Source organism: Manacus candei, unplaced genomic scaffold, assembly GCF_025592945.1.
Source record: "Manacus candei isolate 608988 ecotype Guabito, Panama unplaced genomic scaffold, ASM2559294v1 h1tg000050l, whole genome shotgun sequence".
NCBI classification, from domain to species: Eukaryota; Metazoa; Chordata; class Aves; order Passeriformes; family Pipridae; genus Manacus; species Manacus candei.
The window spans coordinates 83,158-110,587 of record NW_026138098.1 but is presented as its reverse complement, the minus strand read 5'-3'; the positions used below and the strand labels follow the sequence as shown (position 1 = coordinate 110,587).

General features: G+C 53.2%; 1 long non-coding RNA gene across 1 annotated transcript; it reads left to right on the top strand.

Annotated features, from left to right (window-relative positions):
• Nucleotides 1-400: 400 nt before the first annotated feature.
• LOC127477236 (uncharacterized) lies at nt 401-21,813 on the top strand. The gene is made up of 6 exons (XR_007906898.1): nt 401-1,624; nt 2,137-2,175; nt 2,720-2,793; nt 3,958-4,059; nt 4,889-5,353; nt 20,721-21,813. It is a non-coding gene; the product is annotated as an uncharacterized LOC127477236 (long non-coding RNA).
• The last annotated feature ends 5,617 nt before the right edge of the window (nt 21,814-27,430 follow it).

Sequence of the window (27,430 nt, the reverse complement as noted above, 5' to 3'; positions counted from 1 at the left end):
TGAATCAGTTTCTGGTAGTTTTTTGGGGAGACTTGGGTGAGTTCTGGGTCTCTCCTGATTGTAATTCCTTCAGGCTCCTCTCCTGATTTTAATTTTTTTAGGCTCTTCTCCTCATTTTAATTTTTTAGACTCCTCTCCTGATTTTAATTTTTTTAGTCCCCTATCCTGATTTTAATTTTTTTAGTCCCCTCTCCTGATTGTTATTGTATTAGTCCCCTGTCCTGATTTTAATTTTTTCAGGCTCCTCTTCTGATTTTAATTTTTTTAGGCTCCTCTCCTGATTTTTATTGTATTAGTCCCGTGTCTTGATTTTAATTTTTTCAGGCTCCTCTCCTGTTTTTAATTTTTTTAGGCTCTTCTCCTGATTGTAATTTTTTTAGGCTCTTCTCTTGATTTTAATTCTCTTAGGTTCTTCTCCTGATTTTAATTCTCTTGGGCTCTCCTCCTGATTTTTATATTTTTAGACTCTTCTCCTGATTTTCATTTTTTTTAGGCTCTTCCCCTGATTTTCATTTTTTTTTTAGGCTCTTCTCCTGATTTTAATTCTCTTAGGAGAAGAGCCTAGAGAATTAAAACCAGGAGAAGAGCCTAATTACACAAGTAAATTTTCAAACCACCAGCAATCACAAGCCAATTATCCGATTTCCCAAAAGAACTACACGAACAAATACGGTTATAAAACAACAAAAAAAATGCCATAAGTAAAAAATCGCATAGCAACAGTGCCCCCTGGTGACAGAGAAAAGGAATTGCACATAAATTTGAGATGAAATACTGCCACCTGCTGACGGAAAACAGGAACTGCATTGAAAAAATTTTGAACAGCGCATGCGCAGTCGTTGGCAAAACGCCGGCGATCACGTGGTAAGTAAGGGCAGGCAGGAGAGGGACCGGCGACGCATGCGCAGTGGCTCTCGTGCCGGTGCAGCGCTCCCTGCTCGAGTTAAGGGCCGGTTTCGGCGGCAGGGCGGGACTCGCGGTCTCCCGTCTGTCCCGGGGTGTGTGTGGGGGGAATAACGTGAAGATTTCTTGGGGTGAAAGCGCAGAAATTAGCGAGGAGGGACGCTAATTTGGGTAAACTCGGTCACCGGAAGTAGTGAGCGACCGGAAGTCCTCCAAGGCCCCGGCCCGGAAGTCCGCCAAGCCCATAGCAAAGATGGCGCCGCCAGGACCGGAACGACCACACTAAAGATGGCGACCCCTGCCCGGAAGTTCGCCAAGCCCACAGTAAAGATGGCGCCGCCAGGACCGGAACGACCACACTAAAGATGGCGGCGAGAGGCTTCCGCCGCGACCCGGACCCCCACCCCGCGCCCGCAGCGCCGTCTCGCCGCGCTGCTTCCCGCTGCGGGGACAGGGCGGGCGCGGGCGGCAGGTTCGTGGGCGGCGGCAGGCACCGGCGCCGGCAGCCCCCGTCTCGGGGCCGCGGCGCGCGAGGACCGCATGGCGCGCACGTCGCGCCGCCCTCTCGCCCCGCTCCGCTCCCGCCCCTGCCCCCGCTTCTGCCCCCGCTTCTGCCCCGCTCGCTCCCGCCGTGCCCTGGAGATGCTATCGGGGCTGCGCCGCCGCCTTCCCCCCCCGGAAGCGACCCACGGCGGCAGATTCGACGGAGATCGACCCCGGGGTAAGCTGGGCGCGTCCAAAGGCGCCGCGGGTCTCGCCAAGGAGGGGAGGGGGGGGGGGGAGGCGCGCGGCTGCAGTGCCGCTCCCGGCCGTGTCCGCCAGGCGGCGACTGTGAGGCAGGGCCCGGCGCTCGGCGGCGCTCTTGCAAGCGACGCCCCTGGCAAAGCGGCGCTGCTTGGGCACTGCCGGCCTTCCCCCGGAGTGCCCGGGCTGGCCCAGCACCTGGCCGAACCTCTTAGGGAAGAGGCAAGGAACAACTGCGCTTCTTCTGCCCTTTCTTTAGCCCGGGACTGGAACACAGACAAAATCAAGGGGCTCTTGGACCTGTGCAGGCTCCGAGCAGTTTTCAGCCTTCCTTAGCAGAGCATTCTCACCCTCCGAAAAGCTGAAAGGCTTTAACAGCTGGAGACGCGCCTGCAGCTGTGCAGATTAATGTAGTTTCTTTTAGGAAATGAAGGGGAAGTTTTCCTGTTGGGAGCCTAAATACCGAGTCTACTCTGCTTTTTCAATCAGGTGACGAAGCTTATGGAAGAAAAGAACAAAGGCCTCGAGGTGAGTACATTCTACCGAGTTCTGCTTTTCTGGCATCGGTTTGGGAAAATCACGTGAAATTCTAAAAAGCTTCTCTCCGTGTTTTCTAGTTGTTTTTTCAGCCTTGCTCTAAGTTTCATGTAGAAAAGGGCATAGAATTATTAGAACAGACAAACTAGACTTCCTCGGGAGAGATGGAAGAAAAGTCTGCTGATTCCAGTTCTGCTTTTCTTGTCTTCCCTTCGACTGTCGTTTTCTCTCCCCTGCTGTTCAAATAGGCTGCAGTTAATTGCTCTGCTGAAGAGTTTGCTGTCCTAAGTGTCTGTCAAATTGATGCCTTCAACTCAAGACAGCACCTGCTCCTTAGTTACAAAAAGTTCCTCACAGGAAATTTTCAGGCGTGCCCATAAATCTCCTCGCTGTTTGTTTGGGAGAACAGGCTTTTCTCGTCTGTAACAGAACAGTCGTGTCATCTGCTCTGGAATGCTGGTGGCAATCTAGTCAGAAGAGGACCCCGTGCTTCACTAATTTTCCCTTTTTGTTGTTGGGGGTGACTTCTTCCCAGGCATGTTATTCTTGACCCCCCGGGGCAAACGGAGGTGTCAGCGTCAGGAGCCATCCTAACTGAGGCCCTGGGAGGTCAGTGCTTTTTGTGTGACTGGACGGTGAAGCTGTCTGTGGGAATGACCTGGCTATGGCTCAGTGTAGTCCTAATTAAGGTGTCTTTTACTCCGTGTTCCCAGGCTGCCTCTTTCCCTTCGGTCGCCGTGGGTGTGCCGGACGCCTCTGGCAGGACTAACCCTGTGGCTTTTATGTCCAGCGTGCTGTGCTGTGTGTGCCTGCAGGTAAGAAAAGCTGGGAGTGCAGTCCCTCTGCTTTGGTTGCTGTGTCTCTTTGGGAGTGATTTTGGAGGGGAGTGCCAGAGCGATTTGGTTTGAAGGGGACCTTCAAAGGCCAGCCTGTCTTCCGTGGGCAGGGACACCTTCCACTGTCCCCGGTTGCTGCGAGTCCCGTCCAGCCTGGCCTGGAACACTTGCAGGGATGGGGCAGGCTCAGCTTCCCTGTGCAGTGTGCTCTGATATCTCTCCACTGGCATCCTGAAAAATTTTGTCAGCACGTTTTGTGTGACAATGGTAAGCGGGACCTGGGTGAAAATTGGGGTTCTCTGAGGTGCAGAGGGAAAGAATTCTCCTTTGAAGTCCAGTGTAATTCAGTTTTGCACGAGTCTTGTCTGACTTATGTTTGAATTGCTTTCTATTCTAGGCAGTTCTTTTAAATTAAACTTTTGTGTCTCCCCCCCAGTATCTTGTACAAGACAAAGCTACCTTTCCTCGTGGGAACGGACTGGCCGGGCTTTGGCAATCTGGCCCCTCGAAAGACTAAGTGACCTCTTCCAACAGGGGAAGACTTTCTGGCAAGCGGTGCCAGGAAGAACTGGAGTTTCTGGAGAATAAAAGCTGGAAGCGTGCCCCTGAAAATCCCCAGCCCTGGGTGGTCAGTGGTCTGACTTGCACGGACCGGTGGCCTTGGCCAGGAGCGGTCCTGCGGGAAGCGCCTTTGCCCAGGCTGTAATTTTAATTTCCCTTGGATGCTTGGCAAAGCCCCTCTGGGTGAGCCCCAGTGCCTGGCAGGAGCAGAGCGGGCTTCCAGGGAGGTATTCACCTGGTCAGCGTCAGGAACCATCCTACCTGAGGCCTCGGTGAGTGCTTTTTGGACGACTGGACGGTGAAGCTGTCTGTGGGAATGACCTGGCTATGGCTCAGTGTAGTCCTAATTAAGGTGTCTTTTACTCCGTGTTCCCAGGCTGCCTCTTTCCCTTCGGTCGCCGTGGGTGTGCCGGACGCCTCTGGCAGGACTAACCCTGTGGCTTTTATGTCCAGCGTGCTGTGCTGTGTGTGCCTGCAGGTAAGAAAAGCTGGGAGTGCAGTCCCTCTGCTTTGGTTGCTGTGTCTCTTTGGGAGTGATTTTGGAGGGGAATCCCAGAGCGATTTGGTTTGAAGGGGACCTTCAAAGGCCAGCCTGTCTTGCGTGGGCAGGGACACCTTCCACTGTCCCCGGTTGCTGCGAGTCCCGTCCAGCCTGGCCTGGAACACTTGCAGGGATGGGGCAGGCTCAGCTTCCCTGTGCAGTGTGCTCTGATAGCTCTCCACTGGCATCGTGAAAAATGTTGTCAGCGTGTTTTGTTGGACGACGGTAAGCAGGACCTGGGTGAAAAGGACATTCTCTGAGGTGCTGGGAGAAGGAGGACTCGTGCGGGCACCTCCAGAGACAGCGGGAACGGGAGCGTGCTGCGGAGGAGGGAAATTCCAGGGGGTGGGTGCCGAGAAATTTGTCCTTCCCTCGCCCTGTGCTCTGCACTTAGCAGTGGGTCAAGTGCAGAAGTTTCCTGGGGACCCTGGGAAATGATGCCGGGTCTGCCAAGAAAAGTGGGGCCAAAGGAGCAGGACCTGGGTCTGCCAGCGTGGGAGAAACAAGGGACGGGTCATCCTCTGCCTCCAGGAGGGAGGGCAGCAGGAAAGGCCACGGACTAAAGCACTGAAGTGCCGTTCCCCAGGGAGCCCCTGCCCAGACCTGAACTTGCTTCTGCACTTGCTGTCCCTTTCCCAGCGGAGCCGAAGCGTCGGGTGCGGCTGCCGGGGGGATGGAGCTGCCAAGGACAAGCTGGGAGGGTGTTTGCGAGGGAAGGGGGTAGAAGGAGCTCTTGATGTGCTTTGTTTACTTCTTCATCCCACAGAATTGCCACGAGAGGAAATACTTCAGAGGGGCTTCCCTCCAGATAAGGCCTGAAGATGCCAGGAGGTTTCAGCCGGGAGGAAAGGAGCTGTGGAAGAAAAGCAGCCTAAAAACAGCCAGTGGGGATCATCAGGTTTTCCAGCCAAGAAGAACAAGGAGAGAGATGAGGGAATCGGGTTCCAATTCCTAATGCTTTGGTGGGTGCAGGAATGATTTCTGTGTGTTTTCCAGTCCCTTTGGATTCCTGAGATGATTTTAAAATGATGGCTTTAGCAATCAACTAAATCGCAGATGTTGTTTTTGAGAGGAAATGATGCCAAAGAAATGCAGAGTTTTGGGTCAGTTTTGGGGATGATTTGGGTCAGTTTTTGGGGTCAGTTTGGGGTCATTGTTTGGGGTGATTTGGGTCAGCTTTTGGGATGATTGGGGTCAGTTTTGGGTCAGCTTTTGGGATGATTGGGGTCAGGTTTTGGGGTCAGTTTTGGGTCAGCTTTTGGGGTGATTTGGGTCGGTTTTGGGTCAATTTTTGGGGAGCACTGGGTGTTACTGGGGGTTGTTGAGGAGCACTGGGTGTTACTGGGGTGTACTGGGGAGCACTGGGTGTTACTGAGGGTTGTTGGGGAGCACTGGGTGTTACTGGGGAGCACTGGGAGAGAAAATGAAAAATAAAGAGAATAAAAAATAAACGAAGTAAAGAAGGAAATATAAAAAAGAAAATTTAAAAAAAAAGGCAAAAAAACTAAAAAGGAAATAAAATGAAAATGAAATAAAAGAGAGAAAAAAAAAAAAGAAACCCCTTCTTGGGCCCCCCGTTTCCTCTCCTCCCCCCCCCCGAACCGTAAATTGCGGGGTCATCACCCCTAAAATGTGAGAAGGGGACCCCGAAATGTGGGTGAGGGAACCCCAGGGAGCCGGAAAAGTGGAGGGGGAGCCGCAGTAAGAAAGCGAAGCCGGGCGGTCGGGCGGCGGGGTGGGGGGGGTGGGGGTGGGGGGCGCATGCGCAGTCGTTGGCAAGACGCCGGCGATCACGTGGTAAGTAAGGGCAGGCAGGAGAGGGACTGGCGACGCATGCGCAGTGGCTCTCGTGCCGGTGCAGCACTCCCTGCTCGAGTTAAGGGCCGGTTCCGGCGGCAGGGCGGGACTCGCGGTCTCCCGTCTGTCCCGGGGTGTGTGTGGGGGGAATAACGTGAATTTCTCCTGATTTTAATTCTCTTGGGCTCTTGTCCTCATTTTAATTTTTTTAAGGCTCTTGTCCTGATTTTAATTTTTTGAAGGCTCTTGTCCTGATTTTAATTTTTTGAAGGCTCTTCTCCTAAATTTAATTTTTTTAAGGCTCTTGTCCTGATTTTAATTCTCTTGGTTCAAACCATTTCCTAATAAGTCAGTTTTAATGAAGTGTTTTCCAGTCCCTTTGGATTCCTGAGATGATTTTAAAATGATGGCTTTAGCAATCAACTAAATCGCAGATGTTGTTTTTGAGAGGAAATGATGCCAAAGAAATGCAGAGAGAGAGCATGGAATCATCCTGGGATCCTGGAGTGGTTTGGGTTGGAAAGGATCTCAGGGATCATCTCCTTCCACCCCCTGCCACAGGCAGGGACACCTTCTAATAGACCTCCAGCCTGGCCTTGGCCACTTGCAGGGATGGGGCAGCCACAACTTCTCTGTGCCAGGCCACCTCCCCACCCTCCCAGGGAAGAATGTCTCCCTTCTGTGCAATCTTTCCCTTTCTTCTCTGCAGGAAGTGGGCTGGGACAAGGGAATTGGCTCCCACGAGGCCGAGGATCAGAGCGGGCTGTGCACAGGGGACAACTTCCACTTCCGAACGGGGAAGGGCCCCTTCGTGCCCACCCCTGGCAAACTGGGACAGAGTAACATCTGCCTGCAGCTGGCTGGAGTTCCCGTTGGCTCTGGGCTTTCAGCCCGCCGGGGCTGCGGCGGGAGCCGCGCGGAGGGAACGGGGGGCGGGGCCGCGCCGAGGGCCGGGGCCGGGCTGAGCGGGCGGGGCGGGGCCGCAGGGCCAGGCGGGCTGGGATTGGGCGGAGGCGCTCGAGTGCTGATTGGGCAGCGCTGCCGGCCCGCGGTATAAAGGGCCGGCGGGGCAGGTGGGGGCGGTTGTGTGTGGGGGCTGAGGGTGCGGCCCCGCTGCTGCCCGGGCTGCGGAGGGGAGAGCGCCTTGGCCGCTGGGTTTGTGCACCGGGGCAGCCGGGGGCGTTTAGGGGCGCCTTGTGCTGGGCGGCGGGGCCCGGGTAAGCCCCTTACCTGCCGGGTGCCCCCGGGGGGAGCCGTGGCATGGCTGTGGGTCCTGTGCTCTCTGGGTGTCTGAGGGTTTGCTTTGGGATCCCAAACCCTTTCCCCGTGCAGGGTTATGAGGCAAAGACTGCTTTAACTTGGTTTTTTGGTGCTGCGTTAATGCTTTTTGCTCGTTCTGTGTCCATTTGCAGCCTCGCTCGTGGTTTCCCCTGGTGTGGAGGCGAGTTGTGCTTCCTGCTGGGAGAGAGAACGGCCTTGGGAAGCTGCTCCATGAGCCACAGCTGTGCCGAGCCCGGCAGTCTGTCCAGGTAAGAGCAGGGCTTCTACTGCCCGTGAGGAGCTGGGTTTGCTGTTGGAAGATAGAATGTGCCTATGCCTTTAAATGCAAGGACAGGCAGAAGCTGGGAGGGACCCTGAGCAGGTTTGGTGGCACGACAGCAGTTTGAAAAGACCTTGACTGTGGGAGAAATGTCCAGGAAAACGATTCCTTTTTTGCAGGGAGGCAGTTTGTGAGGACAGGGGGGTTGCTGTGCTCTCTAGCAAAACTACTGACCTTGGGATGTCTAGGGTGGGAAGATGTTGGCCACGTGTGGGCTGGTGCAAAAGTGTGTGGGTGCCTGTGTGTGACAGCCGTGGGTGTGCAGGAAGGGGGGTTCTGGTGCCATTGGAGCTGCCAGGGAGCCAAAAGGGGCACGGTTGTCTGAAAAAGGCAAAAAGTCTCAGTCTCTGTTGACACGTGTACCAAAGGAGATGCAAATTTTCCCTTTCTCGTTGCAGACTTCGCAAAGCTCCCCAGGAAAGGAAGCTTTATATTCCTCCCCAGCTTTATGCTAAAGGTTTCCTTCCTCCTGTCTCAGCACCCTTTCTGCTGTTGGGAGAGCACGAGGTGGATGGAGAGGATCCCCAGGCATCTGCAGGCACAAGGGACTCATACAACTGCGATTTTCCTCCAGCCCTCGTGAAAGGGACTTCCAGGATACTCTTGGGAATGTACCAGCTCTCCTGCTGGAGCTTTTCTATGGAATATTTGAACACAAAGGGTAAAACTAAAGTCAGGTCTGTTCTGGAGTATGTTACACTTGTGCAAAACTCCGTTCTTCTGTTTATTTTCTGTTCTGGAAAGCACAGTCTGGGGTTCCTGGGCACTTCCTATTGAGTGATTCCATGAAAATAATTTTGTACTGAAAGGGGAAAGGAGCTGTCTGTGGGAGGTCAGGTGTCCATGATAAAAGCTTTATGCTTTTCAGTCAGATAAGCCTTAAAATATCTCACAGTGTATAGGAATGCCTGGCTTCTAAAAGTCACCAGCTGAGTCTTAGAGGCTCCTTTGAAGAGCTGTTTTCAGGCAGGCAAATTGCCCCCCAGGAGGGACTCTGTGCCTGCTCTCCCGTGGCTCCAAGGGATCTCTGGCCCTTCACGCCGGCACCGAGATTTTCTCGGGAAGGGCCTCAGATCCCCGGACCAGTCTGGGACACAGGCAAGATCCCCCTGCATTTTGGGACCAAATTGGCCCCCTGGAGGGACAGTGCTGTTGGTGCCCCCCGGGTTGGGGCACCCCGAGGACTCCAGCGCGCACCGAAAGGATTATTCGGGGAGATCCTCGGGGTGCCCGGCCCTGGGGAGCTCAAAGCAAGGTCCCTGCCATGGATTCAGGCATTGCTGAGAGTATCCCAGGGGTCCCTGTCCCTGCTAGACAGGGAGCTCTCTAATGGGCTGTAATTGGGTTCTAAAAGCGGTGCTCCAAGTGCCAAACAAGTGTGGGATTGGGATTAAGAAATGAGCAGTGAGGGTGCAATTGGCTGTTTTCTCTGGAATGTGACTGTGAGAGCTGCAGGAGTGCCAGGTGTGTGTTCCAGTCCCCAGCATTTGGTTTGCACATGTCCTGGTCAGACACAAGTACAATTTCCTCAGTCCTGAACACAGCAGAATGAGAATTATGGACTGGCAGTGTTAAGGTGATTGGTGTGACAGGGGTCAAACTGGGAAAACATTGGGGAATTCCTCAGTTTGTGTTTTTGCCAAACTCACCCAAACCTCTGCTAGGAAGTGATGGGCTGGAAAAGTTGAGGCAGAAATGGAATTGAAAACTGGGGCTCTTGACACTGTAATTGCTGAAACTAAATGTGTCCAAGCAGCAGCTCTTGTTGTGCAGGGAATAACTCCTGTCAGCAGCAAGGCCCTGACTGAAGTGGCAGCTGCAGTTGTTCCTGTGGTGTGGGCCAGTGGAACTGCAGGAGAGTGGAAGAGGGCAGAACCTGTAGGTATTACCCCTGATGTGGGATCTCTATGGGTAAGGCCAACCCAGTATCCTTTAAAATCAGAATGCCAGACTGGATTGGTTGCAGGAACAGCTAAATTGGCTCCTCCTGGTTTGCTTGTAGGACGTGAATGCAAGAACCTGCCAAGAAAACCAGTGGACAAGATGATTGATTAGTGCAGGACCTGAGAGAAGCACCTTGAATGACAACCTGGAGGAGTTTCCAGTATTGGATTTAAAAGATGGCCTTTGCATCTCCTTGAGCAAGGAAAGCCAAGAAAGCTTTGCTTTTGCAGGAGAAAATGGGGCAAGCAGGCAGGAAGAAGAGAAGCCCCGTGACTCCTCCCTGAGCCCCAGACAGCCCATGAACTGCCTTGCTGGGAATGGTGGGACGGGCTGGACTCTGCATTGCTCCCTCGGGATGTGTGGTAAGACTGTTATGGCGACTTTTTGAATAGATGGTGCAAGGGCAACCTTTAAGCAGCTGAAGCATTCCCTGAGGAGAGCTCTGGGTCTGCCAGATGTGTCAGAACTGTTGGAAGCATCTTTGGTGGGGAGGGCAAACAAAGGCCAAGGTGTGCAGTGACCCCCCTGAGAAGGGACTTTCAGTTAATGGCATCCCTGATGGTGAACTTTGTGGGCTGTTCCCCCTGTAGGGCAGGTGATAGTCCCAGCTCCAGTTATGGGAAAAATGGTTAAAAGGGAGCCCCAAAAGCTGGAAGTCCTCCTGGAGGCTCCTGGCAAAGAGAGTTTGCTGCGTTCCCCCTGACAGAAGGACAGTGATAGCTTTTGAGTGCTGGTAGATCCTTTTAATAGATAGCCTTGAGTGTGTCCTTGTTGCACCAGTAGGACTTATCAAAGTCCCCATATTCCAGGAGATAGACACATTAAAGTTTAAAATATTCTTCCTAATCCTTTGTTGGCTTGAGGCTCTCCCCTCAGGAACTGCAGGAACTCCTGGTGCCGCCTGGGCCGATGGATTGGACGCCCCAGCCCCTCTGTTCCTACCCAGCCACTGGGGCCGTGTCCAGTGGTGGCACTGCCAGCCCTGCAGGTGAAGTGGGAAGGGCCTTTGCAGGTCTTGTGGGTCACATTTATAGCAGGTAAAGTTGCAGAAAAAGGACCTGGGGTCTGTTATTCTTGAGTTCAGAAAGCTCCTTTTGATTGGTGAGCAGGACAAAGTGGATCCTTAAGAGTTCCCATCCGTGTTTGTGTCTCAGCCTGTGTTAGGATTCAGGGCTGTAGCTGTTGTTGTCACTGAGGAGTCAAACTGTGCTTTAAATAATGAGACCCTGGCCTGATGGCCCAGTGTTAAGAAAAAAGGGGGAATGCTCTCTGAGTGTTGAGATGTAACAAGGGCTAATCCTTTTTGCAGTGGGATGGAGCCTGGAAAGTGCACAGAGCTGAGCCCAGGGATTGAAAGGGACCAAGCAAGGGAGGTGAAGAAAGAAGGAAGAAGGGAAGTGAGGCAGCAGGCAAGCAGCACCAAGTTGCTGTGTAAGCAGGTGAGTTGTGTTGAGGTTCCTCAGGCAGGCACTGAGGACTTGGAGGGCTCCAGACAGAGCAGACCTGGGAAGGCCCTCGGTGAAGCCCCTTGGAAACCTTCTAAGGGTAGTTGTGTATGGTGATAAGTGTTGGGAAATGTCCTGAATGTGGAACAGGAATGCAGGGAAGGAAAATGAGCCCTCCTGTAATGCTGACCCCTCCCATCAGCTGCAGTGGAGACCCCTCCGTGTGCCCTTTGGGAGCGGATTGCCAGGACCCCCGTGGGGCTGGGATCATGGCAGGGTGTTGTAAGCAAGGAATGCCTGGCTTCTAAAAGTCACCAGCTGAGTCTTAGAGGCTCCTTTGAAGAGCTGTTTTCAGGCAGGCAAATTGCCCCCCAGGAGGGACTCTGTGCCTGCTCTCCCGTGGCTCCAAGGGATCTCTGGCCCTTCACGCCGGCACCGAGATTTTCTCGGGAAGGGCCTCAGATCTCCGGACCAGTCTGGGACACAGGCAAGATCCCCCTGCAGTTTAGGACCAAATTGGCCCCCTGGAGGGACAGTGCTGTTGGTGCCCCCCGGGTTGGGGCACCCCGAGGACTCCAGCGCGCACCGAAAGGATTATTCGGGGAGATCCTCGGGGTGCCCGGCCCTGGGGAGCTCAAAGCAAGGTCCCTGCCATGGATTCAGGCATTGCTGAGAGTATCCCAGGGGTCCCTGTCCCTGCTAGACAGGGAGCTCTCTAATGGGCTGTAATTGGGTTCTAAAAGCGGTGCTCCAAGTGCCAAACAAGTGTGGGATTGGGATTAAGAAATGAGCAGTGAGGGTGCAATTGGCTGTTTTCTCTGGAATGTGACTGTGAGAGCTGCAGGAGTGCCAGGTGTGTGTTCCAGTCCCCAGCATTTGGTTTGCACATGTCCTGCTCAGACACAGGTCCAACTTGCTCAGTCCTTAACCCAAGAGAGGGAGAATTATGGACTGGCAGTGTTAAGGTGATTGGTGTGACAGGGGTCAAACTGGGAAAACATTGGGGAATTCCTCAGTTGGTCTGTTTGCCAAACTAACCCAAACCTGTGCTAGGAAGAGATGGACTGGGGTCTCTGATCTCCTGGGCAGTTGTTTTGCATGACCCTGGGAGCCTCTGGGATTAGACTGGCCTGGGCAGACAGGGAGCAGTTTGTCCTGTGGAGCTGGGCTGGGTTTGTTGAGGATGCCTTGGGAGGCAGGGCTGGAGAGGCTCCTCTGTTGGCTGTAGTGGTGGAAGGTTGTAGCAGCAGGGCTGGAGCCTTCGCCCTCCTGCTCCCCCCGTGAGCCCCGACGGGCCCGTGCCCTTGGCAATGGAGGGCCCCCCATTGCTGAGTCAGCGGTTCCGGGGGCCAGGAGGGATGGGATCAGGATGCCGAGCTCCGCCCAGGGCCAGGGCTGCCAGTGTTCAACCATGGAGGGAACTGAAAGCACAGTGAGATGGAGGCCAAGCTGCAGCACAGGGATGGGTGAGAAAAGACCCTAGTCCTCAGGTGGAGCTTTGAATTCCCTGGAAAAATGGATCCTGTCAGATGGATCAGGCCCTTGTGGGTGCTGGAGCAGAGGCCTCTCTCATTTTTGGTCACCCTGAAAGGTTGCAAGGACAGCAAGTTCTGACTGCAGGATGAGGTGGCAAACAAAGTGAAGTGGTCCAGAGAAAAGCTGAGGCTAAAATTGGCCCTGTGCCAGAGCAGCCTCGTGCAGTGCTTGTTGCTGTCCCTGAGTGTCCCATTGCAGTGGATATTTCCAAGGGTGCCTTGTGCTGGGGAGCACTGGGGCAGTTCCCTTTCCCTGGGCAGGGCAGGCAGGGCACGTTTCCCCCCTCGAGGGTGGCTCCACAGTCCCCCCCCTGTGCCCTGGGAGCGTGGCAGAACACCTGGACCCACTGTCCTTGCCAGAGAGGGCACAAGGGATGGTTGGATGGGGGAGGGAATGGCTCAGGGAGTACAAGCACCATTACAATGAGTAGGGCAACACCTGGAAAGGAAGAAGGGGAGTTAATCCAGACAAAATCCAAGCACCTGCCCAACCTGTGATATTTTTAGGAACTCAGTGGTGCTGTGGTCCCCAGGAAGTATTGCCCAGGACTAGGCAGGAGACTTCAGGCTCTGTCACCCCCAGAGCAAGTGTCCAGGGGCAGGCAGTGGGGAGGCAGCTCTGTTGTTGAGGATGGGGTTATTTTCTCTGCTTTATTTTGTCTCCAGAGATGTTCTTCCCGTTAATCCAAACTGACTCCATCTCCTAACTCTCTGAAGAGGTTTTCTGCTTTTTGTGGGAGGGTAAGGTTTGGGTTCTAACTATAGAAGAGCCAACAAAATAAAGGCTTTGTGGCAAACAAATGGTGTCTCCCAAACTCTTTGTACTTCAAATAGATGCCTTTATTCTTAGTTTTTTCTTATTGGTATTCTCAAGGTACTTGATACCCTGTCTACAGTTATTTATTTTGGCTTCTCTTTTTTATTTGTTACAGAGTTGATGTGACTGACTTCTTTTTGAAATGCAGCAGTGCTCTCAAGGATATTTCCCCCCCACTCCTGGGCTTGTGCAGGGCTGTTGAGTCCGTGTGTGCCACTGTTCTTGTCCCAGGGGGACCGAGTGACATTTGGAACCAAACCTGGGGACTTGAACTCTAGGAATGTTTCTGTGTCTTTGAATTTTAAATTGCACATGAAGCAGAAATATGTTTGTGTTTTCCAGGTTATATTGTCATGAAAATAGAAATGCATCATTGGATCTTACTCCTCTGAGGGCAAACCACCAGACTGATCATTTCTTAGTCCATCAGACCCAGTGCCAGGAACTCAGAGGGCTGTTTGTGTGCAAATGTGCTGAGTGGTGGTGGCCCCCGTGAGACTGTGACCAGCTGGAAATGTGTGTGTGTGTGTGTGCAGAGCTGGGCTGGATCCCTTGGGATTTGGCTCCCAGATCCCCCCCAGCCTTCAGGAAAACCAGAGGCCACCGAACCCTGAGGGAAGGGAGTCCCATTTGCAGAAGGGTTTGTAGATTGGGGAAAAGCTCTCCAGAACAAAGCCTGTGTTCCAAACCCCTTCAGGCCAAAGTCAAGGAGCACAAACCCTGGAGTCATCAAGTTATGAAGTTTGGTTCAAACCATTTCCTAATAAGTCAGTTTTAATGAAGTGTTAAAAGGAGAACTTAAATAAGGGTAATTTCTGATGGAGAATAATGGGAAGAAGTGGTTTAAGTTAACTAAACATGTTTTATATCAGTCCATGGTTATTTAATTGAGCATTGTTTGGAATTTTTCTTTTTGCATTCGTTCCTGGTGTGCTTTTCTCTATCTAAGGGATGTTTGGAGGCCTTTTTGATTGCTTGAAGGTTTTTAATGTCAGTGCTGGATTGGGGTGGACAGTCATTGTAACATGATTTAGAGTTGGATGCATTTTATTCTGTGTGCCCTGTTTGATGTCTCGTGTTCAGCGAGTGACTGGTCAGAGTTTGGCCCAAGCCTTTGTTTTTCAGGTGAAAAACCCGAAGGGGGAATTGTAGTTGCAGCTTTGCCCTTGAGCTGCAGCTGGAGCCTGGCCAAAGAACAAGGCAAAGCTCCCTGGGGAAGGAAGGGGGAGCCAGAGAAGAAAAGCAGCTGCAGCCAGAAAGGTGGGTTTGGACGGGAGAAGAGGGGCTGTGACCCAGCAAGGGGCTCTGGAGGGCTCTGGGGTCCCTGTAATGGCTCTGGGGTCCCTGTAATGGCTCTGGGGTCCCTGTAATGGCTCTGGGGTCTCTATAGGGGCTCTGGGGTCTCTATAGGGGCTCTGGAGGGCTCTGGGGTCCCTATAATGGCTCTGGGGTCTCTGTAGGGACTCTGGGGTTTCTATCGTGGCTCTGGGGTCCCTATAATGGCTCTGGGGTCCCTGTAATGGCTCTGGGGTCCCTCTCCTGGTTCTGGGGTCCCTCTCCTGGTTCTGGGGTCCCTCTCCTGGCTCGGGGTCCCTCTCCCTGCCGGCACAGGAGCTGCTGCCGCCCCAGCAAGAGGCAGAGGAGTCGCTGCCCAGAAGCAAGAACTCACTGAGAGCTGAACTGGGGCCGTGTGGGCAGGGCCAGAGGGGAGCAAAGGAAGGGATTTGTTGCTAAGAAAAGAAATAAAGTTTGGGTCATTTGTTGGGGAGATTTGTGTCAGTTTCTGATCATTTTTGGGGGTTATTTTTAGTGAGTTTCTGGTCATTTTTGGGGGAGATTTGGGTCAGTTTCTGGTCATTTTTCGGGATGATTTGGGTGAGTTTTGGGTTTATTTTTGTGGTAATTTTGGGTCAGTTTCTGGTCATTTTTTGGGGTGATTGGGCTGACTTTTGGGTCATTTTTTTGGGGAGATTTGGGTGAGTCTTGGTATCAGTGTTTTGGGATTTTGGGGTCAGTTTCTGGTCATATTTGGGGCTGATTTTGTATCATTTTGGGTCAGTTTTGGGGGGGGTTTTTTGCATTTTTAGGTCAGGTTTTGGGCCAATTTGGAGTTAGTTTTTGAGGTGATTTGGGCCAGTTTTGTGTCAGTTCTGGATCAATTTTTGGAGTGAATTGGATCAGTTTTTGTGTCACTTTTTGGGGAGATTTGGGTGAGTTCTGGGTCATTTTTGGGGAGATTTGAATCAGTTTCTGGTAGTTTTTTGGGGAGACTTGGGTGAGTTCTGGGTCTCTCCTGATTGTAATTCCTTCAGGCTCCTCTCCTGATTTTAATTTTTTTAGGCTCTTCTCCTCATTTTAATTTTTTAGACTCCTCTCCTGATTTTAATTTTTTTAGTCCCCTATCCTGATTTTAATTTTTTTAGTCCCCTCTCCTGATTGTTATTGTATTAGTCCCCTGTCCTGATTTTAATTTTTTCAGGCTCCTCTTCTGATTTTAATTTTTTTAGGCTCCTCTCCTGATTTTTATTGTATTAGTCCCGTGTCTTGATTTTAATTTTTTCAGGCTCCTCTCCTGTTTTTAATTTTTTTAGGCTCTTCTCCTGATTGTAATTTTTTTAGGCTCTTCTCTTGATTTTAATTCTCTTAGGTTCTTCTCCTGATTTTAATTCTCTTGGGCTCTCCTCCTGATTTTTATATTTTTAGACTCTTCTCCTGATTTTCATTTTTTTTAGGCTCTTCCCCTGATTTTCATTTTTTTTTTAGGCTCTTCTCCTGATTTTAATTCTCTTAGGAGAAGAGCCTAGAGAATTAAAACCAGGAGAAGAGCCTAATTACACAAGTAAATTTTCAAACCACCAGCAATCACAAGCCAATTATCCGATTTCCCAAAAGAACTACACGAACAAATACGGTTATAAAACAACAAAAAAAATGCCATAAGTAAAAAATCGCATAGCAACAGTGCCCCCTGGTGACAGAGAAAAGGAATTGCACATAAATTTGAGATGAAATACTGCCACCTGCTGACGGAAAACAGGAACTGCATTGAAAAAATTTTGAACAGCGCATGCGCAGTCGTTGGCAAAACGCCGGCGATCACGTGGTAAGTAAGGGCAGGCAGGAGAGGGACCGGCGACGCATGCGCAGTGGCTCTCGTGCCGGTGCAGCGCTCCCTGCTCGAGTTAAGGGCCGGTTTCGGCGGCAGGGCGGGACTCGCGGTCTCCCGTCTGTCCCGGGGTGTGTGTGGGGGGAATAACGTGAAGATTTCTTGGGGTGAAAGCGCAGAAATTAGCGAGGAGGGACGCTAATTTGGGTAAACTCGGTCACCGGAAGTAGTGAGCGACCGGAAGTCCTCCAAGGCCCCGGCCCGGAAGTCCGCCAAGCCCATAGCAAAGGTGGCGCCGCCAGGACCGGAACGACCACACTAAAGATGGCGACCCCTGCCCGAAAGTTCGCCAAGCCCACAGTAAAGATGGCGCCGCCAGGACCGGAACGACCACACTAAAGATGGCGGCGAGAGGCTTCCGCCGCGACCCGGACCCCCACCCCGCGCCCGCAGCGCCGTCTCGCCGCGCTGCTTCCCGCTGCGGGGACAGGGCGGGCGCGGGCGGCAGGTTCGTGGGCGGCGGCAGGCACCGGCGCCGGCAGCCCCCGTCTCGGGGCCGCGGCGCGCGAGGACCGCATGGCGCGCACGTCGCGCCGCCCTCTCGCCCCGCTCCGCTCCCGCCCCTGCCCCCGCTTCTGCCCCCGCTTCTGCCCCGCTCGCTCCCGCCGTGCCCTGGAGATGCTATCGGGGCTGCGCCGCCGCCTTCCCCCCCCGGAAGCGACCCACGGCGGCAGATTCGACGGAGATCGACCCCGGGGTAAGCTGGGCGCGTCCAAAGGCGCCGCGGGTCTCGCCAAGGAGGGGAGGGGGGGGGGGGGAGGCGCGCGGCTGCAGTGCCGCTCCCGGCCTTCCCCCGGAGTGCCCGGGCTGGCCCAGCACCTGGCCGAACCTCTTAGGGAAGAGGCAAGGAACAACTGCGCTTCTTCTGCCCTTTCTTTAGCCCGGGACTGGAACACAGACAAAATCAAGGGGCTCTTGGACCTGTGCAGGCTCCGAGCAGTTTTCAGCCTTCCTTAGCAGAGCATTCTCACCCTCCGAAAAGCTGAAAGGCTTTAACAGCTGGAGACGCGCCTGCAGCTGTGCAGATTAATGTAGTTTCTTTTAGGAAATGAAGGGGAAGTTTTCCTGTTGGGAGCCTAAATACCGAGTCTACTCTGCTTTTTCAATCAGGTGACGAAGCTTATGGAAGAAAAGAACAAAGGCCTCGAGGTGAGTACATTCTACCGAGTTCTGCTTTTCTGGCATCGGTTTGGGAAAATCACGTGAAATTCTAAAAAGCTTCTCTCCGTGTTTTCTAGTTGTTTTTTCAGCCTTGCTCTAAGTTTCATGTAGAAAAGGGCATAGAATTATTAGAACAGACAAACTAGACTTCCTCGGGAGAGATGGAAGAAAAGTCTGCTGATTCCAGTTCTGCTTTTCTTGTCTTCCCTTCGACTGTCGTTTTCTCTCCCCTGCTGTTCAAATAGGCTGCAGTTAATTGCTCTGCTGAAGAGTTTGCTGTCCTAAGTGTCTGTCAAATTGATGCCTTCAACTCAAGACAGCACCTGCTCCTTAGTTACAAAAAGTTCCTCACAGGAAATTTTCAGGCGTGCCCATAAATCTCCTCGCTGTTTGTTTGGGAGAACAGGCTTTTCTCGTCTGTAACAGAACAGTCGTGTCATCTGCTCTGGAATGCTGGTGGCAATCTAGTCAGAAGAGGACCCCGTGCTTCACTAATTTTCCCTTTTTGTTGTTGGGGGTGACTTCTTCCCAGGCATGTTATTCTTGACCCCCCGGGGCAAACGGAGGTGTCAGCGTCAGGAGCCATCCTAACTGAGGCCCTGGGAGGTCAGTGCTTTTTGTGTGACTGGACGGTGAAGCTGTCTGTGGGAATGACCTGGCTATGGCTCAGTGTAGTCCTAATTAAGGTGTCTTTTACTCCGTGTTCCCAGGCTGCCTCTTTCCCTTCGGTCGCCGTGGGTGTGCCGGACGCCTCTGGCAGGACTAACCCTGTGGCTTTTCTGTCCAACGTGCTGTGCTGTGTGTGCCTGCAGGTAAGAAAAGCTGGGAGTGCAGTCCCTCTGCTTTGGTTGCTGTGTCTCTTTGGGAGTGATTTTGGAGGGGAATCCCAGAGCGATTTGGTTTGAAGGGGACCTTCAAAGGCCAGCCTGTCTTGCGTGGGCAGGGACACCTTCCACTGTCCCCGGTTGCTGCGAGTCCCGTCCAGCCTGGCCTGGAACACTTGCAGGGATGGGGCAGGCTCAGCTTCCCTGTGCAGTGTGCTCTGATATCTCTCCACTGGCATCCTGAAAAATTTTGTCAGCACGTTTTGTGTGACAATGGTAAGCGGGACCTGGGTGAAAATTGGGGTTCTCTGAGGTGCAGAGGGAAAGAATTCTCCTTTGAAGTCCAATGTAATTCAGTTTTGCACGAGTCTTGTCTGACTTATGTTTGAATTGCTTTCTATTCTAGGCAGTTCTTTTAAATTAAACTTTTGTGTCTCCCCCCCAGTATCTTGTACAAGACAAAGCTACCTTTCCTCGTGGGAACGGACTGGCCGGGCTTTGGCAATCTGGCCCCTCGAAAGACTAAGTGACCTCTTCCAACAGGGGAAGACTTTCTGGCAAGCGGTGCCAGGAAGAACTGGAGTTTCTGGAGAATAAAAGCTGGAAGCGTGCCCCTGAAAATCCCCAGCCCTGGGTGGTCAGTGGTCTGACTTGCACGGACCGGTGGCCTTGGCCAGGAGCGGTCCTGCGGGAAGCGCCTTTGCCCAGGCTGTAATTTTAATTTCCCTTGGATGCTTGGCAAAGCCCCTCTGGGTGAGCCCCAGTGCCTGGCAGGAGCAGAGCGGGCTTCCAGGGAGGTATTCACCTGGTCAGCGTCAGGAACCATCCTACCTGAGGCCTCGGTGAGTGCTTTTTGGACGACTGGACGGTGAAGCTGTCTGTGGGAATGACCTGGCTATGGCTCAGTGTAGTCCTAATTAAGGTGTCTTTTACTCCGTGTTCCCAGGCTGCCTCTTTCCCTTCGGTCGCCGTGGGTGTGCCGGACGCCTCTGGCAGGACTAACCCTGTGGCTTTTCTGTCCAGCGTGCTGTGCTGTGTGTGCCTGCAGGTAAGAAAAGCTGGGAGTGCAGTCCCTCTGCTTTGGTTGCTGTGTCTCTTTGGGAGTGATTTTGGAGGGGAATCCCAGAGCGATTTGGTTTGAAGGGGACCTTCAAAGGCCAGCCTGTCTTGCGTGGGCAGGGACACCTTCCACTGTCCCCGGTTGCTGCGAGTCCCGTCCAGCCTGGCCTGGAACACTTGCAGGGATGGGGCAGGCTCAGCTTCCCTGTGCAGTGTGCTCTGATAGCTCTCCACTGGCATCGTGAAAAATGTTGTCAGCGTGTTTTGTTGGACGACGGTAAGCAGGACCTGGGTGAAAAGGACATTCTCTGAGGTGCTGGGAGAAGGAGGACTCGTGCGGGCACCTCCAGAGACAGCGGGAACGGGAGCGTGCTGCGGAGGAGGGAAATTCCAGGGGGTGGGTGCCGAGAAATTTGTCCTTCCCTCGCCCTGTGCTCTGCACTTAGCAGTGGGTCAAGTGCAGAAGTTTCCTGGGGACCCTGGGAAATGATGCCGGGTCTGCCAAGAAAAGTGGGGCCAAAGGAGCAGGACCTGGGTCTGCCAGCGTGGGAGAAACAAGGGACGGGTCATCCTCTGCCTCCAGGAGGGAGGGCAGCAGGAAAGGCCACGGACTAAAGCACTGAAGTGCCGTTCCCCAGGGAGCCCCTGCCCAGACCTGAACTTGCTTCTGCACTTGCTGTCCCTTTCCCAGCGGAGCCGAAGCGTCGGGTGCGGCTGCCGGGGGGATGGAGCTGCCAAGGACAAGCTGGGAGGGTGTTTGCGAGGGAAGGGGGTAGAAGGAGCTCTTGATGTGCTTTGTTTACTTCTTCATCCCACAGAATTGCCACGAGAGGAAATACTTCAGAGGGGCTTCCCTCCAGATAAGGCCTGAAGATGCCAGGAGGTTTCAGCCGGGAGGAAAGGAGCTGTGGAAGAAAAGCAGCCTAAAAACAGCCAGTGGGGATCATCAGGTTTTCCAGCCAAGAAGAACAAGGAGAGAGATGAGGGAATCGGGTTCCAATTCCTAATGCTTTGGTGGGTGCAGGAATGATTTCTGTGTGTTTTCCAGTCCCTTTGGATTCCTGAGATGATTTTAAAATGATGGCTTTAGCAATCAACTAAATCGCAGATGTTGTTTTTGAGAGGAAATGATGCCAAAGAAATGCAGAGTTTTGGGTCAGTTTTGGGGATGATTTGGGTCAGTTTTTGGGGTCAGTTTGGGGTCATTGTTTGGGGTGATTTGGGTCAGCTTTTGGGATGATTGGGGTCAGTTTTGGGTCAGCTTTTGGGATGATTGGGGTCAGTTTTGGGTCAGCTTTTGGGATGATTGGGGTCAGTTTTGGGTCAGCTTTTGGGATGATTGGGGTCAGGTTTTGGGGTCAGTTTTGGGTCAGCTTTTGGGGTGATTTGGGTCGGTTTTGGGTCAATTTTTGGGGAGCACTGGGTGTTACTGGGGGTTGTTGAGGAGCACTGGGTGTTACTGGGGTGTACTGGGGAGCACTGGGTGTTACTGAGGGTTGTTGGGGAGCACTGGGTGTTACTGGGGAGCACTGGGAGAGAAAATGAAAAATAAAGAGAATAAAAAATAAACGAAGTAAAGAAGGAAATATAAAAAAGAAAATTTAAAAAAAAAGGCAAAAAAACTAAAAAGGAAATAAAATGAAAATGAAATAAAAGAGAGAAAAAAAAAAAAGAAACCCCTTCTTGGGCACCCCGTTTCCTCTCCTCCCCCCCCCCGAACCGTAAATTGCGGGGTCATCACCCCTAAAATGTGAGAAGGGGACCCCGAAATGTGGGTGAGGGAACCCCAGGGAGCCGGAAAAGTGGAGGGGGAGCCGCAGTAAGAAAGCGAAGCCGGGCGGTCGGGCGGCGGGGTGGGGGGGGTGGGGTGGGGGGGCGCATGCGCAGTCGTTGGCAAGACGCCGGCGATCACGTGGTAAGTAAGGGCAGGCAGGAGAGGGACCGGCGACGCATGCGCAGTGGCTCTCGTGCCGGTGCAGCACTCCCTGCTCGAGTTAAGGGCCGGTTCCGGCGGCAGGGCGGGACTCGCGGCCTCCCGTCTGTCCCGGGGTGTGTGTGGGGGGAATAACGTGAATTTCTCCTGATTTTAATTCTCTTGGGCTCTTGTCCTCATTTTAATTTTTTTAAGGCTCTTGTCCTGATTTTAATTTTTTGAAGGCTCTTGTCCTGATTTTAATTTTTTGAAGGCTCTTCTCCTAAATTTAATTTTTTTAAGGCTCTTGTCCTGATTTTAATTCTCTTGGTTCAAACCATTTCCTAATAAGTCAGTTTTAATGAAGTGTTTTCCAGTCCCTTTGGATTCCTGAGATGATTTTAAAATGATGGCTTTAGCAATCAACTAAATCGCAGATGTTGTTTTTGAGAGGAAATGATGCCAAAGAAATGCAGAGAGAGAGCATGGAATCATCCTGGGATCCTGGAGTGGTTTGGGTTGGAAAGGATCTCAGGGATCATCTCCTTCCACCCCCTGCCACAGGCAGGGACACCTTCTAATAGACCTCCAGCCTGGCCTTGGCCACTTGCAGGGATGGGGCAGCCACAACTTCTCTGTGCCAGGCCACCTCCCCACCCTCCCAGGGAAGAATGTCTCCCTTCTGTGCAATCTTTCCCTTTCTTCTCTGCAGGAAGTGGGCTGGGACAAGGGAATTGGCTCCCACGAGGCCGAGGATCAGAGCGGGCTGTGCACAGGGGACAACTTCCACTTCCGAACGGGGAAGGGCCCCTTCGTGCCCACCCCTGGCAAACTGGGACAGAGTAACATCTGCCTGCAGCTGGCTGGAGTTCCCGTTGGCTCTGGGCTTTCAGCCCGCCGGGGCTGCGGCGGGAGCCGCGCGGAGGGAACGGGGGCCGGGGCCGCGCCGAGGGCCGGGGCCGGGCTGAGCGGGCGGGGCGGGGCCGCAGGGCCAGGCGGGCTGGGATTGGGCGGAGGCGCTCGAGTGCTGATTGGGCAGCGCTGCCGGCCCGCGGTATAAAGGGCCGGCGGGGCAGGTGGGGGCGGTTGTGTGTGGGGGCTGAGGGTGCGGCCCCGCTGCTGCCCGGGCTGCGGAGGGGAGAGCGCCTTGGCCGCTGGGTTTGTGCACCGGGGCAGCCGGGGGCGTTTAGGGGCGCCTTGTGCTGGGCGGCGGGGCCCGGGTAAGCCCCTTACCTGCCGGGTGCCCCCGGGGGGAGCCGTGGCATGGCTGTGGGTCCTGTGCTCTCTGGGTGTCTGAGGGTTTGCTTTGGGATCCCAAACCCTTTCCCCGTGCAGGGTTATGAGGCAAAGACTGCTTTAACTTGGTTTTTTGGTGCTGCGTTAATGCTTTTTGCTCGTTCTGTGTCCATTTGCAGCCTCGCTCGTGGTTTCCCCTGGTGTGGAGGCGAGTTGTGCTTCCTGCTGGGAGAGAGAACGGCCTTGGGAAGCTGCTCCATGAGCCACAGCTGTGCCGAGCCCGGCAGTCTGTCCAGGTAAGAGCAGGGCTTCTACTGCCCGTGAGGAGCTGGGTTTGCTGTTGGAAGATAGAATGTGCCTATGCCTTTAAATGCAAGGACAGGCAGAAGCTGGGAGGGACCCTGAGCAGGTTTGGTGGCACGACAGCAGTTTGAAAAGACCTTGACTGTGGGAGAAATGTCCAGGAAAACGATTCCTTTTTTGCAGGGAGGCAGTTTGTGAGGACAGGGGGGTTGCTGTGCTCTCTAGCAAAACTACTGACCTTGGGATGTCTAGGGTGGGGAGATGTTGGCCACGTGTGGGCTGGTGCAAAAGTGTGTGGGTGCCTGTGTGTGACAGCCGTGGGTGTGCAGGAAGGGGGGTTCTGGTGCCATTGGAGCTGCCAGGGAGCCAAAAGGGGCACGGTTGTCTGAAAAAGGCAAAAAGTCTCAGTCTCTGTTGACACGTGTACCAAAGGAGATGCAAATTTTCCCTTTCTCGTTGCAGACTTCGCAAAGCTCCCCAGGAAAGGAAGCTTTATATTCCTCCCCAGCTTTATGCTAAAGGTTTCCTTCCTCCTGTCTCAGCACCCTTTCTGCTGTTGGGAGAGCACGAGGTGGATGGAGAGGATCCCCAGGCATCTGCAGGCACAAGGGACTCATACAACTGCGATTTTCCTCCAGCCCTCGTGAAAGGGACTTCCAGGATACTCTTGGGAATGTACCAGCTCTCCTGCTGGAGCTTTTCTATGGAATATTTGAACACAAAGGGTAAAACTAAAGTCAGGTCTGTTCTGGAGTATGTTACACTTGTGCAAAACTCCGTTCTTCTGTTTATTTTCTGTTCTGGAAAGCACAGTCTGGGGTTCCTGGGCACTTCCTATTGAGTGATTCCATGAAAATAATTTTGTACTGAAAGGGGAAAGGAGCTGTCTGTGGGAGGTCAGGTGTCCATGATAAAAGCTTTATGCTTTTCAGTCAGATAAGCCTTAAAATATCTCACAGTGTATAGGAATGCCTGGCTTCTAAAAGTCACCAGCTGAGTCTTAGAGGCTCCTTTGAAGAGCTGTTTTCAGGCAGGCAAATTGCCCCCCAGGAGGGACTCTGTGCCTGCTCTCCCGTGGCTCCAAGGGATCTCTGGCCCTTCACGCCGGCACCGAGATTTTCTCGGGAAGGGCCTCAGATCCCCGGACCAGTCTGGGACACAGGCAAGATCCCCCTGCATTTTGGGACCAAATTGGCCCCCTGGAGGGACAGTGCTGTTGGTGCCCCCCGGGTTGGGGCACCCCGAGGACTCCAGCGCGCACCGAAAGGATTATTCGGGGAGATCCTCGGGGTGCCCGGCCCTGGGGAGCTCAAAGCAAGGTCCCTGCCATGGATTCAGGCATTGCTGAGAGTATCCCAGGGGTCCCTGTCCCTGCTAGACAGGGAGCTCTCTAATGGGCTGTAATTGGGTTCTAAAAGCGGTGCTCCAAGTGCCAAACAAGTGTGGGATTGGGATTAAGAAATGAGCAGTGAGGGTGCAATTGGCTGTTTTCTCTGGAATGTGACTGTGAGAGCTGCAGGAGTGCCAGGTGTGTGTTCCAGTCCCCAGCATTTGGTTTGCACATGTCCTGGTCAGACACAAGTACAATTTCCTCAGTCCTGAACACAGCAGAATGAGAATTATGGACTGGCAGTGTTAAGGTGATTGGTGTGACAGGGGTCAAACTGGGAAAACATTGGGGAATTCCTCAGTTTGTGTTTTTGCCAAACTCACCCAAACCTCTGCTAGGAAGTGATGGGCTGGAAAAGTTGAGGCAGAAATGGAATTGAAAACTGGGGCTCTTGACACTGTAATTGCTGAAACTAAATGTGTCCAAGCAGCAGCTCTTGTTGTGCAGGGAATAACTCCTGTCAGCAGCAAGGCCCTGACTGAAGTGGCAGCTGCAGTTGTTCCTGTGGTGTGGGCCAGTGGAGCTGCAGGAGAGTGGAAGAGGGCAGAACCTGTAGGTATTACCCCTGATGTGGGATCTCTATGGGTAAGGCCAACCCAGTATCCTTTAAAATCAGAATGCCAGACTGGATTGGTTGCAGGAACAGCTAAATTGGCTCCTCCTGGTTTGCTTGTAGGACGTGAACGCAAGAACCTGCCAAGAAAACCAGTGGACAAGATGATTGATTAGTGCAGGACCTGAGAGAAGCACCTTGAATGACAACCTGGAGGAGTTTCCAGTATTGGATTTAAAAGATGGCCTTTGCATCTCCTTGAGCAAGGAAAGCCAAGAAAGCTTTGCTTTTGCAGGAGAAAATGGGGCAAGCAGGCAGGAAGAAGAGAAGCCCCGTGACTCCTCCCTGAGCCCCAGACAGCCCATGAACTGCCTTGCTGGGAATGGTGGGACGGGCTGGACTCTGCATTGCTCCCTCGGGATGTGTGGTAAGACTGTTATGGCGACTTTTTGAATAGATGGTGCAAGGGCAGCCTTTAAGCAGCTGAAGCATTCCCTGAGGAGAGCTCTGGGTCTGCCAGATGTGTCAGAACTGTTGGAAGCATCTTTGGTGGGGAGGGCAAACAAAGGCCAAGGTGTGCAGTGACCCCCCTGAGAAGGGACTTTCAGTTAATGGCATCCCTGATGGTGAACTTTGTGGGCTGTTCCCCCTGTAGGGCAGGTGATAGTCCCAGCTCCAGTTATGGGAAAAATGGTTAAAAGGGAGCCCCAAAAGCTGGAAGTCCTCCTGGAGGCTCCTGGCAAAGAGAGTTTGCTGCGTTCCCCCTGACAGAAGGACAGTGATAGCTTTTGAGTGCTGGTAGATCCTTTTAATAGATAGCCTTGAGCGTGTCCTTGTTGCACCAGTAGGACTTATCAAAGTCCCCATATTCCAGGAGATAGACACATTGAAGTTTAAAATATTCTTCCTAATCCTTTGTTGGCTTGAGGCTCTCCCCTCAGGAACTGCAGGAACTCCTGGTGCCGCCTGGGCCGATGGATTGGACGCCCCAGCCCCTCCGTTCCTGCCCAGCCACTGGGGCCGTGTCCAGTGGTGGCACTGCCAGCCCTGCAGGTGAAGTGGGAAGGGCCTTTGCAGGTCTTGTGGGTCACATTTATAGCAGGTAAAGTTGCAGAAAAAGGACCTGGGGTCTGTTATTCTTGAGTTCAGAAAGCTCCTTTTGATTGGTGAGCAGGACAAAGTGGATCCTTAAGAGTTCCCATCCGTGTTTGTGTCTCAGCCTGTGTTAGGATTCAGGGCTGTAGCTGTTGTTGTCACTGAGGAGTCAAACTGTGCTTTAAATAATGAGACCCTGGCCTGATGGCCCAGTGTTAAGAAAAAAGGGGGAATGCTCTCTGAGTGTTGAGATGTAACAAGGGCTAATCCTTTTTGCAGTGGGATGGAGCCTGGAAAGTGCACAGAGCTGAGCCCAGGGATTGAAAGGGACCAAGCAAGGGAGGTGAAGAAAGAAGGAAGAAGGGAAGTGAGGCAGCAGGCAAGCAGCACCAAGTTGCTGTGTAAGCAGGTGAGTTGTGTTGAGGTTCCTCAGGCAGGCACTGAGGACTTGGAGGGCTCCAGACAGAGCAGACCTGGGAAGGCCCTCGGTGAAGCCCCTTGGAAACCTTCTAAGGGTAGTTGTGTATGGTGATAAGTGTTGGGAAATGTCCTGAATGTGGAACAGGAATGCAGGGAAGGAAAATGAGCCCTCCTGTAATGCTGACCCCTCCCATCAGCTGCAGTGGAGACCCCTCCGTGTGCCCTTTGGGAGCGGATTGCCAGGACCCCCGTGGGGCTGGGATCATGGCAGGGTGTTGTAAGCAAGGAATGCCTGGCTTCTAAAAGTCACCAGCTGAGTCTTAGAGGCTCCTTTGAAGAGCTGTTTTCAGGCAGGCAAATTGCCCCCCAGGAGGGACTCTGTGCCTGCTCTCCCGTGGCTCCAAGGGATCTCTGGCCCTTCACGCCGGCACCGAGATTTTCTCGGGAAGGGCCTCAGATCTCCGGACCAGTCTGGGACACAGGCAAGATCCCCCTGCAGTTTAGGACCAAATTGGCCCCCTGGAGGGACAGTGCTGTTGGTGCCCCCCGGGTTGGGGCACCCCGAGGACTCCAGCGCGCACCGAAAGGATTATTCGGGGAGATCCTCGGGGTGCCCGGCCCTGGGGAGCTCAAAGCAAGGTCCCTGCCATGGATTCAGGCATTGCTGAGAGTATCCCAGGGGTCCCTGTCCCTGCTAGACAGGGAGCTCTCTAATGGGCTGTAATTGGGTTCTAAAAGCGGTGCTCCAAGTGCCAAACAAGTGTGGGATTGGGATTAAGAAATGAGCAGTGAGGGTGCAATTGGCTGTTTTCTCTGGAATGTGACTGTGAGAGCTGCAGGAGTGCCAGGTGTGTGTTCCAGTCCCCAGCATTTGGTTTGCACATGTCCTGCTCAGACACAGGTCCAACTTGCTCAGTCCTTAACCCAAGAGAGGGAGAATTATGGACTGGCAGTGTTAAGGTGATTGGTGTGACAGGGGTCAAACTGGGAAAACATTGGGGAATTCCTCAGTTGGTCTGCTTGCCAAACTAACCCAAACCTGTGCTAGGAA